This window comes from Anomaloglossus baeobatrachus, unplaced genomic scaffold, assembly GCF_048569485.1.
Source record: "Anomaloglossus baeobatrachus isolate aAnoBae1 unplaced genomic scaffold, aAnoBae1.hap1 Scaffold_332, whole genome shotgun sequence".
NCBI lineage: Eukaryota > Metazoa > Chordata > Amphibia > Anura > Aromobatidae > Anomaloglossus > Anomaloglossus baeobatrachus.
In genome coordinates, this window is record NW_027442700.1 from 313,621 (window position 1) to 325,780 (window position 12,160).

Here is a 12,160-nt window from a genome sequence, read left to right on the forward strand (position 1 = left end):
GTTATTCAGATTCATTGCAGTGGGCGGCGGCTGCAAAAAGCACCATTCTTCTTGTTTTTGCTCTGCAAAACAGCCTTTTCAAGGGTTGGCTTGGGTGACAAAATGTCTTCTGTAGGCGTGGGTTTGTCTCCCTCTCCCTAAGATGTGTCCGGTATAGGCCAGGGTGCCACTCAAGGCCGTAACCAATTCGGGTTATAGCTTCTCGGCCTTTTGGCTAAGATCAAGTGTAGTTTCGGAGGACGCTACCTTGGTCGGTACTGGAAGGTGCCTGGGATTGCACGTCTGCCGGCCTTGAGGAAGTGTGTGCGCCTTCTGGTGACACATAGCCCTCTTGTGCCTGGACGGTTCCCAGGCAACGGGAGGCGATCACCTTTGTTATTTTGAAGTCCTACTGATAAACAGAAAAAAAAAAATTAAATCTGTTCTTATCAGTTTAATATCTGATACGTCCCCTCTCTGGGGACCATATATTAAATGGATTTTTAGAACAAGGAGATGGAAAAAATCTTGCTCTGTCCACTGCACGCATTGACCTGGTATTGCAGTACCTCCAGGACCGGTGCACCCCTTCTTAACCCAGTTTCCAAAAGCAGAACTCAATTCACCTGATTCAAATGAGCCCCATTAGTGAATTGAAAGAAAGCAAAAACTTTATATGCACCTCAATTTGGCCAATTCACTTTTCACACTTTCACCCTTTTTTTTATCTTTCACACCTTTTACTTGCTTTATTGATGCAAAAAGCTGTGCCAAATAGCAAACTCATCTCCACTCAACTTGACCAACTCTGCTATGTCCCGTGCAGTATCTTATTCTCAGTCTTATCTAGATCATTTGCAATTGAATAGAATAGATCCCTTTTGGCTGCTTATGACTGTGTAAAATATGTAGTTTTACTGGGCTGGGATGAGAGAATCCATTGAAGCATGGTGTAGGGATTGTGGTTCCTGTGTGCTAAGAAGAGAGGCTGGCACCAGCCAGAAAGCCCCATTGCAGCCAATAATCACTTAATAACTTTTTCAACTTGTCATCATATGGGAGGCCTTCCATTCCTTGTAGTAGTCTAGTTGCCCACCTTTGAACTGACTCTAACTTCTGAATGTCCTTATTAAAATGTGGAGCCCAAAACTGGTTCCCATATTCCAGATGTAGCCTTACAAGTGATTTATAGAGGTGTAACAATACGTTGGGATCACGGGATCTAATCTCCCTTTTTATACACCCTAAAATCTTGTCCCAAGCAGCATTCCATCAGCCTCTGGAAGGTTCCTGGCGCATTGCACAGCTCGAAGGGCATGCTTTTGAACTCGCAGAGACCCATAGGGGTGGCGAAGGCGGTCTTCTCCCGGTCTGCCTCAGCAACGGACACTTGCCAATAGTGACTAGTGAGATCAAGGGTAGAAAAATAATTTGCAGTTCTCAATGCAGCTAGCGATTCCTCAATACGGGGAGTGGTGCCGTCCTTCTTTTTTAACAGGATCAACAGAGCTGCCCAAAGGCTACAACTGTCACGGATAACCCCAGCCGCCTTCATGTTGCTCAACATGTCCTTGGTACACTGGCAATGTGAAGGTGGTATTGGCTTATAGCTCTCTTTGATGGGTGGGTGTGCACCTGTGGGGATGTGGTGTTGGACCCCTTTTATTCCCCCAAAATCTAGCGGGCTTCCCACCGGTAACCCGCTCCCCAGCTTGGATGGATGCTGAGGGAGCCCCTTTTGCCCGCAGGCTCTGGCCCTGGGAACTGTAGCCTTGGCGGTGACTGTGCTTCCCTCTACGGTGTGAGCTGTTGCCTTCAATCGGGTCTTGACTGCTGGGAAACCCTGGAGGTTCCTGTCGCTAACGGATTTGACCGGTTTTACGGCGACTCCTAGCCTGGTCGGGGTCCGTAGGCCCTGCCGGATGGTGCTGGCTTCTCTTCACTCCCCGATCTGGTACCGGCGGGCCACCGCCCATCCCCGGTCCGTACGGTTCACTCCAATCAGCCTCTCCTGCAGAAGGTCACCACCGTCTGCCAACCTTGCTGAGTGCCCGGGCCACACACCCGGACACGGTCAGTCTCCTCTCCTCTTCACTTCTCTAACTCCAAAACTGATCTCTAATCTGACTCCTTTTCCCGCCTCCAGGACTGTGAACTCCTCGGTGGGTGGGATCAACCGCCTGGCCCACCCCCTGGTGTGGACATCAGCCCCTGGAGGAAGGCAACTAGGATTTGTGTTTAGCTTCGGTGTGCCTAGCCGGAGTGTAGAGTGTGTTGGTGTAGTACCTGTGACGACCTGGCTTGTCCAGGGCGCCACATTCCCCTATAGTAAAATGCAGACCGTCCGCGGGCTGCCCGTCCATCACCGGTTTTATTTTCACAACTGAAAAAGAATAAAACGGTAAAACATGTAAAAGCATCATAAACATTTTACAACGGTACAGCTTCCGCTCTTCTCCCACCCAAACAACCTGGCCCTGATGCTGCCCCTAAGAAGCGGGCAGCACCCCTTGACCCCAGTCCAGCACCAAGTTGCCCGAGCGGGTTCTGTCTCTTTCAGGGGGCCCACGTCCAAGGGGACCCCTGAACCCCCGGAGGATCGCCACCGGTTACGGTAGTGGCGGGCCTAGGCCATCCCTTTCCTCCAGGCCCATCCTCCCAAATCAGCCTCTCCGGAGGCAGTAACGGTGTCAAGCCAACAAACATTTTTATTTACATTGCACTAAGTTTGTGGTTGCCCTGCAAGTTCTCGGGCTTGTCCGTAAGCAGTTCCTTACGCAATGGTTGCACAGTCCCTACGGGGACAACAGTTGCCGGCAACGGCCGGTTTAATCACGGTTCAATCAGGTAAACTTCTTTGGTTGATCATCTTTACTTATCATTTAAAACTTTCAAACTGGTACACTCAACACATAAAGCCCCCCCCTTTTAAAGAGTAGTTTCCCTTTACCTAAGTGGGGGTCTACCTAGGTTGGGGCGAGTGGACCTTCGGGGTCCGGTGTCAGTGGTGACAGGCAGTGGGGCAGAGGGAACAGTCAGTTCCTCCTCCCTGCTATCATGTGGGGCAGGCGGAGGCGTAGGGGAGCTGGGTACAGGTACATCCCTGGGCACTGGCTCGCGGTTAACCGTTTCCATCATTTCTTCATCCACGGGTTGTGGGAACAGTATCACTGGAAGGATCACCGCACCGTTCTGTGTAGGCCAGTCTGCTGGAAAATCACCCATCATGGTGTGGATTACCTCTTTTTCCTTCTCCACTGGACTGGGAACTGGAGCCTCATCCGCTACTCTCAATGCTGGTGGGCACTTCTTCAGGTGGTCTCGGGAAACCGTGGCCAAAGTCCCCCCCTGGTCACGGCTGATCTGGTAGGCCTTCCCATTCTCCCATCCTGTGGGCTGGACTACATACGGGGTTTTTTCCCATTGATCATCCAGCTTGTGGGCCCTTCTTTTCCGCTTCAGCACTACATCCCCAGGTTGGAAGGAACCGGCAGGCGCCTTCTTGTTGAAGCACTGCTCCTGTTGTCCCTGACTCCGGCACAAGTTCTTTTCAACATACTCCTGGACCTGTCGGTACTGTGTCCTCCGCCGAGTGTCCCATTCAGCTGTCGACAGGAGTGCTTCTGAAGCTTCCAAGCCCATTTCCAGATCCACTGGTAGCCGGCCGGGACGAGCTCTCATCAGGTATGCTGGAGTGCATTTCGTAGAGCTGGAAGGGATGTTGTTGTACATATCGACCAGGTCAGGTAGCTTCTCCAGCCACAGGTTCCGCTCTTCCAGTGGTAACGTCTTGAGGAGGCCCAGGACCAAGTGGTTCATCTTTTCACAAATGCCATTGGTTTGGGCGTGGTAAGGCGTGGTCCGGATTTTCTTGCAGCCGTACAACTGGCAGAATTCCTGGAATACCTCTGCTTCAAAGGCCGGACCCTGGTCGGTAAGCACCCTCTCCGGGTACCAATGCGGTCAACAGAAATAAGCCTGGAAAGCCTTAGCAGCGGTGCGGCCGGTTAAGTCCTTAACTGGGACAACCACCAGGAACCTCGAGTAGTGGTCTACGATGGTCAGAGCGTAGGTGTACCCACTTCGGCTGGGGGTGAGCTTTACATGGTTAAGGGCAACCAGCTCCAGCGGTTGGTGTGTAATGATCGGGTGTAGGGGTGCCTTCTGGCTGGCCTCGTCCTTCCTTCTCAATGCGCAAGGGCCACATTCTCGGCACCAGGCCTCCACAGATTCCCGCATTCCACTCCAATAGAACCGCTCTCTTAACAACATCTCTAGCTTCTTCCACCCGAAGTGCACTGCACCATCATGGTATGTTTGCAGGACGGTGGGCACGTTAGCCTGGGGAATCACCAGCTGGCGGATCGTCTCGTGAGTCTTTTGATTAATCAGCTCGCGATACAACTTCCCCTGGTGTAGGTATAGCCGGGTCCGTTCTTGCCACAGACGTTGGGCTTCGGCAGGGGCAGCAGGGTCTATCCCAGCAGAACCCTGTTCCACTAGAGTCTTGACCAGGCGGACAGCAGGTGCCTGGTCCTGAGCTTCCTGCCAGTCCTGTCGGGGCAGCGGATCCAGGTTCACCCGTTGTTGGTAGACGTGCACCTTCTCAGTGAATGGCCGGTGAAATGCAGGCAACTCGATCTCTTCGAGGTCATCATCCTCTGGCCCCTCTTCCGACAGGTGGGGCATCCGGGAGAGTGCATTGGCATTGACGTTGGTACGGCCGGCCCGGTACTTGATGGTGAAATCGTAGTTGGCTAACCTGGTCACCCACCGCTGCTCCAACGCGCCCAGCTTGGCCGTATCTAGATGGGTCAGCAGGTTATTGTCTGTGTACGCGGTGAACTTGGCTGCTGCCAGGTAATGGCGGAACCGCTCGGTGATAGCCCACACCAGTGCCAAGAGCTCAAGCTTGAAGGAGATGTAGTTCTCAGGGTTCCTCTCAGTCGGTCGGAGTTTTCGGCTAGCATAAGCTATTACCTTTTCCCTTCTGTCTTGGACCTGGGATAGAACAGCCCCCAAGCCCACATTGCTGGCGTCGGTGTAGAGGATGAATGGGCGGCTGTAGTCAGGGTACGCTAGGATTTCCTCTCCGGTCAGGGCTGTTCTCAGCTGGCGGAAGGATTCCTCATGCTTTTCTTCCCACACCAATGGGGCTACTAGGGATCTACCACCCTTGGTCTGTCCTACGAGGAGGTCTTGCATGGGGGCAGCCATCTTTGTGTACCCCTTAATGAAGCGACGGTAATATCCCACCAGGCCCAGAAACTGCCTCACTTCCCTCACTGTGGTCGGTCTCGGCCAGTCTTGGATGGCGGTGATCTTCTCGGGGTTGGGGGCGACACCTTCCGCACCAACCACATGTCCTAGGTACTGCACTCTGGGTTTCAGCAGATGACACTTTGAGGGCTTCAACTTCATCCCATACTTGGCAAGGGACGCGAACACCTCGGCTAGGTGCTCCAGGTGGGCTTCATACGTCTGTGAGTACACAATCACATCATCCAAGTACAGCAAAACGGTCCCATAGGCAGTCTTCTCTCGGTCTTCCGGTGCCACGGCCACCTGCCAGTACCCGCTGGTGAGGTCAAGGGTGGAGAAGTAGTTAGCGGTTCTCAGCGAGGCCAGGGACTCTTTGATGCGGGGCAGAGGGTAAGCATCCTTATGCGTTATCTGGTTAATCTTCCGGTAATCCACACACATCCGCATGGTGCCATCCTTCTTCTTAACCAGCACCAACGGAGCGGCCCAGGGACTACAGCTGTCCCTAATAACCCCTGCCTCCTTCATGTTCCTCAACATGTCTTTGGCGCATTGGTAGTGCGCAGGGGGAATAGGCCTGTATCTCTCTTTAATAGGGGAGTGTGTACCGGTAGGGATGTGGTGTTGAACCCCTTTAATCTGCCCAAAATCTAGAGGGTGCTTGCTAAAAACCCGCTCATACTCCTGTACCACCCGGTATACCCCTTCCTTGTGGTGTATGGGGGTATCATCAGTGCCGACATGTAGCTCTCGATACCACTCGCCTAACTCCCCCAGGGATGAGTGGGAACCGGCAGCAGGCGGTGTGACCGGGGGAACGGCTTCATGGATCGTGTGGGGATCTAGAGTGAGCAATTTGGCAAGGGTAGCGTACCGGGTGGTGCATGAATGCACACATATTGGTTTTATAATCTTATTGTATTACTTTATATTCTTATTTCACTTGTGCATATCTCCACCATAATCCTGGCTAAGAAATATAGCTTTTTTTGGGGTACACAGGTAGTAAGGTCTTCTTTCTATTTCTTTAGGGGTGATATAGCCTGGTGGAACTCTAGACCTCTAACATTATATATGCACCCTTTTTCTTTATGGTTCTTGGACACCTTATAACATTCTTCCATACATATATATCTTTCTCATAAATTATAAATAATTAGGCATTTTTATATATTTTATTTACATTTTCATAAATAACTTTTTACAAAGCATGGGGGACATTCTCACATACATATAATTTTCATGTACGCATTCTGAAAATTTACGCATAAACCGTACACACTCCTTTTTGTAACAATTTCTATAACTCATTCGCTGAACTCTCATCCCGGATATTCATTCTTACACCGAATTTCCTGTTATAACACAACATTCATGATTTTTATTCAATTTATTTTTATTTTTTAGGTTTATTAGTAGTGATGAGCGAGTACTAAAAAGCTCGGGTGCTCGAAGCTCGGGCCGAGCCTCCCAAGATACTCGTGTACTCGGCCCGAGCACCGAGCCCAATGTTATCCTATGGGAGACCCGAGTATTTTTGTGAAATGACCACCGGCAGCATGTAGAAACCCTAAAAATGGCACAAAAGTCTCCGAAGAGTGCTCAAATGACATGGCAACAGCATGGGGAAGACCCCTTGAAGCATTTATCACTCAAAAGTCACAGCTGTGAATAATTTTGTCCGCGTTTTACGCCATTTTTACGGACTCACCAGAAAACCTTCCAAAATGACACCAAAATGATTTTTCATAGCGGAAATGTTAAGGGCACATACCCAATAGTGAGATAGAGCTAATGTATGTTACTTTTTGAGATCAATACATGAAAGATTTTACGTAAAACATTGTGTGGCACTCCGATGTCCCTGAGAAGAGACGTACATAAAGGCCTCTGAGTCTAATGTGCCCATTTTGAGGAACTGAGTCTTTGTAGTATTTTCCTTTGCCAGGGCAGTCCAAAATTGTGAGGTTCACCAATGCCCCTGCATACAGACGTGCATGATGGCCTGTAAACCTGAAGTGCCCATTGTAAGGAAGTGGGTCTATTGTAGTATAGCCCTTAGGCAGGGCAGCCAAAAATTGGGAGGCTCCACGTTGTCCCTGGATAGAGACGTGCATGAGGGCCTCAAAACATTAAGTGTCCAGTGTCAGGAAGTGGGTGTATTATAGTATAGCCCTTAGGCAGGGCAGCCAAAAATTGGGAGGCTCCACGTTGTCCCTGGATAGAGACGTGCATGAGGGCCTGTAAAACTGAAGTGCCCATTGGAAGGAAGTGGGTCTTTTGTAGTATAGCCCTTTGGCAGGGCAGCCAAAAATTGGGAGGCTCCACGTTGTCCCTGGATAGAGACGTGCATGAGGGCCTGTAAACCTGAAGTGCCCATTGGAAGGAAGTGGGTCTTTTGTAGTATAGCCCTTTGGCAGGGCAGCCAAAAATTGGGAGGCTCCACGTTGTCCCTGGATAGAGACATGCATGAGGGCCTCAAAACATTAAGTGTCCATTGTCAGGAAGTGGGTGTATTATAGTATAGCCCTTAGGCAGGGCAGCCAAAAATTGGGAGGCTCCACGTTGTCCCTGGATAGAGACGTGCATGAGGGCCTGTAAACCTGAAGTGCCCATTGGAAGGAAGTGGGTCTTTTGTAGTATAGCCCTTTGGCAGGGCAGCCAAAAATTGGGAGGCTCCACGTTGTCCCTGGATAGAGACGTGCATGAGGGCCTCAAAACATTAAGTGTCCATTGTCAGGAAGTGGGTGTATTATAGTATAGCCCTTTGGCAGGGCAGCCAAAAATTGGGAGGCTCCACGTTGTCCCTGGATAGAGACGTGCATGAGGGCCTCAAAACATTAAGTGTCCATTGTCAGGAAGTGGGTGTATTATAGTATAGCCCTTAGGCAGGGCAGCCAAAAATTGGGAGGCTCCACGTTGTCCCTGGATAGAGACGTGCATGAGGGCCTCAAAACATTAAGTGTCCATTGTGAGGAAGTGGGTCTTTTGTAGTATAGCCCTTTGGCAGGGCAGCCAAAAATTGGGAGGCTCCACGTTGTCCCTGGATAGAGACGTGCATGAGGGCCTCAAAACATTAAGTGTCCATTGTCAGGAAGTGGGTGTATTATAGTATAGCCCTTAGGCAGGGCAGCCAAAAATTGGGAGGCTCCACGTTGTCCCTGGATAGAGACGTGCATGAGGGCCTCAAAACATTAAGTGTCCATTGTCAGGAAGTGGGTCTTTTGTAGTATAGCCCTTTGGCAGGGCAGCCAAAAATTGGGAGGCTCCACGTTGTCCCTGGATAAAGAAGTGCATGAGGGCCTCAAAACATTAAGTGTCCATTGTCAGGAAGTGGGTGTATTTTAGTATAGCCCTTTGGCAGGGCAGCCAAAAATTGGGAGGCTCCACGTTGTCCCTGCATAGAGACGTGCATGAGGGCCTCAAAACATTGTTCCCATTGCAAAGGAGCGGGTCTCCTGTCGTTGTAATGTCCATTCTGCAAAGAATAGGCGAAAAAATTTACCACTGGGGGTATACCTGAAACAAAGGCCTAACTCTTGTAACGGTCATCATGGTGGCGCATGAGGAGAAGGAGGAGCAGTCCAGCGATTATCCAAAGTCCAGAAGTGTGTACCCATGGGTGACTGGAGGTACATGGCAAATTCCCGTTACAAACTTTAAATTCCGCTCTCATTTGCTGGTGGTGTGGTGAAGTCTGGCCCAATCCAACCCTTGTTCATCTTGATCAGAGTCAGCCTGTCAGCATTTTCAGTTGACAGGCGGGTGCGTTTATCTGTAATGATTCCACCTGCGGCACTAAAAACACGCTCTGACAAAACGCTAGCGGCAGGGCAGGCCAGGACTTCCAAGGCGTAGAGAGCCAATTCATGCCACGTGTCCACCTTGGATACCCAATAATTGTAAGGCACAGAGGAATGTCGGAGTACAGTTGTTCGATCTGCAAGGTACTCCTTGAGCATCTGGGCAAACTTAGGATTTCTTGTGGCACTACCCCGCACCTCAGGGGCTGTGGTACGTGAGGGGCTGAGAAAACTGTCCCACATCTTAAAGACTGTTCCCCTACCTCTGGCGGATTGGACTTGTGCCTCTCTCGGCTGTACGCCTTGGTTGTCCACTGATTCCTGACCTATGCCGCTAGCGTTTTGTGAGGGGAATGCTTTGCCTACTTCCGTGACTATGGCCTTCCGGAACTGCTGCATTTTGGTTGACCTCTCCGCCTCGGGAATAAGAGACATAAAGTTCTCCTTGTAGCGTGGGTCTAACAGTGTTACCAACCAGTAATGATTGTCGGCCAAGATGTTCTTAACGCGAGGGTCACGAGACAGGCAGCTTACCATAAAGTCAGCCATGTGCGCCAGACTCTTAACAGCCAGGACTTCAGTAGCCTGACCAACACGTTGACTGAACATGCTGTCCTCCTCCTCCTCCTCCTCCTCCTCCTCATCTACCCTGTCCTCTGGCCAGCCACGCTGAACCGAGGATATGACTGGTGTGCATGTCATATCCTCAATTTGGCCGGAGATTTGCTCCATGTCTTCATCCTCCTCCTCGTCATAGTCCTCCACTGCACGTTGTGATGAGACGAGGCTGGGCTGTGTGTTATCACCCACACCCACTACTGTTTCTTGCTGCAACTCATCGCGCTCCGCCTGCAATGCATCATGTTTGGTTTTGAGCAGAGACCGTTTTAGAAGGCAGAGTAGCGGTATGGTGACGCTAATAATGGCGTCATCACCACTCACCATCTTGGTGGAGTCCTCAAAGTTTTGGAGGATGGTACATAGGTCGGACATCCATCTCCACTCCTCAGGTGTTATGTGTGGACTTTGACCCATTTCCCGACGGCTTAGGTGATGCAGGTACTCAACAACTGCCCTCTTCTGCTCACATATCCTGACCAACATGTGCAGAGTTGAATTCCAACGCGTGGGGACATCACACACCAGTCTGTGAGCCGGAAGATGCAAACTGCGCTGAAAGCCGGCAAGGCCGGCTGAAGCAGTAGGTGACTTTCGAAAATGTGCAGACAGGCGGCGAACTTTTACCAGCAGATCAGACAGCTCTGGGTATGACTTTAGAAACTGCTGAACCACGAGGTTGAGCACATGGGCCACGCATGGAACATGTGTCAGCTGGCCTCGCCTCAAAGCCGCCACCAGGTTCCGGCCATTGTCACACACGACCTTTCCTGGCTTTAGGTTCAGAGGTGTGAGCCAGTGATCTGCCTGCTGTTTCAGAGCTGTCCACAGCTCTTCTGCATTGTGGGGTTTGTCACCTATGCAGATTAGCTTCAGCACAGCCTGTTGCCGCTTCGCCGAGGCAGTGCTGCAGTGCTTCCAGCTTGGGACTGGTGTGGAGGGTACAGTGGATGAGGATGCGCAGGAGGAGGAGGAGGCTGAAGAGCATGACATTCCGGAGCTGTAGAGTGTGGGTGAAACACTGACTGAGGTAGGGCCTGCAAACCTTGGTGTGGGAAGGACGTGTTCCGTCCCTCGCTCAGACTGGGTCCCAGCTTCCACAATATTAACCCAGTGTGCCGTCAACGAGATGTAGCGGCCTTGCCCACAAGCACTTGTCCACGTGTCTGTGGTTAGGTGGACTTTGGGTGAAACAGCGTTGTTCAGGGCACGTGTGATGTTTTGTGACACGTGGTTATGCAACGCGGGGACGGCACACCGGGAGAAATAGTGGCGGCTGGGGACCGAGTAACGTGGGACAGCTGCCGCCATCAGGTCGCGGAATGCTTCTGTCTCCACCAGCCTAAAAGGCAACATTTCCAGCGCAAGCAGTCGCGAAATGTTAGTATTTAGAACTGTGGCATGTGGGGTGTTGGCAGTGTATTTGCGCCTGCGTTCAAAGGTTTGCTGAATGGATAACTGAACGCTGCGCTGGGACAAGGACGTGCTTGATGATGGTGTTATTTCTGAGTAGGCAACTGCAGGTGCAGGACCGGAGGAGGCTTGTTCGCAGGCAGCATGGACAGGGGATTGGCTCGCATGCACAACCAGCGAAGACGTAGCAGTGACATTAGCAAGCACTGCTCCTCGACTCTGTTGTACTTCCCACAAAGTCGGGTGCTTGGCTGACATGTGCCTGATCATGCTGGTGGTGGTCAGGCTGCTAGTTTTGGTACCCCTGCTGATGCTGGCACGGCAGGTGTTGCAAATGGCCTTTTTAGAATCATCTGGATCCAACTTAAAAAACTGCCAGACTCGGGAAGACCTAACATTTGTACAGGCACCTTGTGTCGTGTTGTTGTTCCGGGGAACGGTTGCCTGACTTCTGCCTGGAGCCACCACCCTGCTTCTTACTGCCTGTTGGGATGCTACGCCTCCCTCCCCCTGTGCACTGCTGTCCTCGCTCTGCATATCCTCCTGCCAGGTTGGGTCAGTTACTGGATCATCCACCACGTCGTCTTCCTCTTCCGCACCCTGCTCCTCCTCCTGACTTCCTGACAATTGTGTCTCATCATCGTCCACCCCTTGTTGAGACACGTTGCCAACTTCGTGAGAACGTGGCTGCTCAAATATTTGGCCATCTGTACATACGATCTCCTCATGACCCACTTCAACATGAGCTGGCGAGAGGCCAGAATGTGCGAATGGAAACGTGAACAGCTCTTCCGAGTGTCCAAGTGTGGGATCATTAATGTCCGAGGACGTGTACTCAGCCTTGTGGTAGGAAGGAGGATCAGGTTCTGAAATGTGCGGTGCAGTATCACGGCTACTGACACTTGACCGTGTGGAAGACAGAGTGTTTGTGGTGGTGCCAATCTGACTGGAAGCATTATCCGCTATCCAACTAACAACCTGTTGACACTGGTCTTGGTTCAAGAGCGGTGTACTGCTGCGGTCCCCAAGAATTTGGGACAGGACGTGCGAGCGACTAGATGTGGCCCTTTGTTGTGGCAAAATTA

The 12,160-nt window shown here is 51.2% G+C and overlaps 1 pseudogene; it reads left to right on the forward strand.

Annotated features, from left to right (window-relative positions):
- The first annotated feature begins 365 nt into the window (after positions 1 to 365).
- Positions 366 to 570, forward strand: LOC142270736 (U2 spliceosomal RNA; annotated as a pseudogene).
- Positions 571 to 12,160: the final 11,590 nt, after the last annotated feature.